The sequence below is a fragment of the Suncus etruscus genome, chromosome X (genome assembly GCF_024139225.1).
Source record: "Suncus etruscus isolate mSunEtr1 chromosome X, mSunEtr1.pri.cur, whole genome shotgun sequence".
In the NCBI taxonomy this organism is placed as follows: domain Eukaryota; kingdom Metazoa; phylum Chordata; class Mammalia; order Eulipotyphla; family Soricidae; genus Suncus; species Suncus etruscus.
Window position 1 is genome coordinate 23709578 of NC_064868.1, and position 2709 is coordinate 23712286.

A 2709-nucleotide genomic window follows, 5' to 3' on the forward strand; every position below is an offset into this window, starting at 1 on the left:
TGGCACTACTTGGTCTTCTAAATCTTTCTAATGCAGCCCTATAATTTCCCAAGAATCACAGGAGTGACCTGGGTAATCCCCCACACCACAGAACTGAACAGTACTACATTCTCAAGTTAGCCTTGATGACAGCTAAAGACCTGATTGGTTGAGAATTGTTGAGAGTTGCCCATGAATTCTGAGCAGCACTTAGGAGGGCACGAAAATATAATTAGAAAAATATAATTAGAAGCAAATTTTAGGGGGAAATTAAAAAGCTATCTAAATTCTACAAAATAGTGATAAAACGCAGAGATGCAAATATGTTAAATATAACACTGGAAACAAAAAGTCCACAGAGTACTGAGTGTTGAAAAGATAAAGTGGCATGCATGATATTTTTCAATAACAATATTACAAACCACAGTGTCTAGAGCTAAAAATGGGACTAGAAGGAGAAGAGATGGAGGAGAGGTGGAGGGGATAGAAAGATGAGGAAAAAGAGGAGGAGGAGAGGAGATGGAGGAGGAGGAGGAGGAAGAAGAAGAAGAAGAAGAAGAAGACGAAGAAGAAGAAGAAGAAGAAGAAGAAGAAGAAGAAGAAGAAGAAGAAGAAGAAGAAGAAGAAGAAGAAGAAGAAGAAGGAGGAGGAGGAGGAGGAGGAGGAGGAGGAGGAGGAGGAGGAGGAGGAGGAGGAGGAGGAGGAGGAGGAGGAGGGTCTGTATGCCGAGAAAGTAGGGGAAATCGGTGGGTAATTGGAGACATTTCTGGCATAAAATAAACACAGTGAAGGGATGGGTGTTGAATATTTTATAACTAAATCCAACATAAATAATCATATTCTGTCTCTTACAGTGATTCAATTAAAAAATTTAAATGTTCACATCAAAATTTGAAGGTTGCAACTAGAATTCAGAAATGATTGTCTTAAATGCTTATACTAGAGAATAATAAAAGCTGACATGAATCACTAAATTAAAATCAATATCAAGAATTCATAAAATAGATCATGAAGCTAGTAATGTTGAATAATGTCAACATTGAAAATGGCAGAGAACAGATAAAATGGTAGCAAAACTCACTAAGGAATAAATAGCAAATAACTTTTTAAAATTCAAGACTTTTAATGACAAAACCAGTAAGTAAAAAGTAACAGAATTTATTACATCTTTGGAATTAGTGGTCTATAGGAAGAATCTACTTCTTTTTGTTTTATGGTGATCATGGCACCTTTACCTCTAGTAGATCCATAATCTAGTACAGCCCAAGACTTCATTTTATACTATCAATATTGAAAAGTCCGGACGACCCGACCCCCCCAGTTGCCCAGCACAGAATAGTGAAAAAGGCACGTGCTCAGCAAATTGCAGGCAAGTTCCAATTTTAATCTGATCAATCAGAGGTTCGAAACGTGTTCAGAGCAGAGCAGAGGTTGCGAACCCCGAGGTCTGAAATCAGGGGGTTTTTATACAGTTTTCAGGTGGGCTGAGTTATTTTTACAGCGGAAACAGGAATGGGCTTTGATATGGGGGAATCCGGAGGTTTGGGGGGTAGGTGTGAGTAGGGATCCAGACTTCAAGTCTCCAAGTGAGCGGGACTCAGACATTAAGTCTCCAAGATGTCTTCAGGACGATTAATGCAGGGTCTGTAAAACCATGGGGAGCCAGCAAATGGATCAGCACCTGTAGCTCAGTAGATAAGAGACAAGCAGATAGTTAACACAGAGGGGAGGGTGGGGGGGGAACATTGCATTGCATGAGAAAGAGACAGACAACTCCCATCAGGAATGTGTAGGGGGAAATATGTTTTTCATTCCTTTCAATATCACACAAGAAAGTAAATATCACTGCTCTGATATCATATTTTCTATAAGGATATATAAATACTATGAAGAACACCACTTATCTTGGCCACTTAATCTTGTTCCTAAGTATCAACAACTCACTACAAACTCAGTAAAGGGAAGCATTTTCATAAGCAGTGAATGAGAAATAAAATACTTTATTTTTCTAATGAGTACTAAATTGTTTGGTTTTTTAATACCTGCTGTTGAGAACATCTAGAGAAGCTGGAGATATTAGGAAGCACAAATATCCGTTAGAAGACCTTGTTGATTACCAGTGAGAAAGAGGATTTGCAGAAAACATTCTAATAAAAAAGAAAACTGTGGGGAGATAATCCCAGATTTAGTGTCGATTTGCCCATTGAGACCACTGCTTATATTTAAAGATGAAGCTAAGAATCTGGGAAACTGTGATTTCGTCTCAGAAAACAACAATGAAATTCAGGACTTGCTGGAGGAGGTGCCCTAGGAAGCATCCAGAAAGAATACAAATTGAAGACAAAACCCAGTACAAAAGAAAGCCAACAAATACATATAAATCTTTAGGGGGAGTCTAATTATCTAGTCCCTGCAATTATTTCCACATTATTTCATATGCAATGTGCACTACTAAATAAAACATAACCAAGCATAAAAGAAAACACAAAACATTACACTCCACAGGAGAAAATGAGTGAACAGAAAGTCACATCAAAGGAGGAGATTCAGAAAGCAGCTGAAAGAGCAAACACAAGGCAATTACAGAAAAATAAGTCATCGGAGACACCTACATCAGCCACAATATTTCAAACTGATCAATTCTAAACAAAGGCTCATAAAATAATTAAATTTAAAAAAAGGAAATCTCTTCTGGGCATCTAAGAGAAAAGATAGCACTTCACAGAAGAA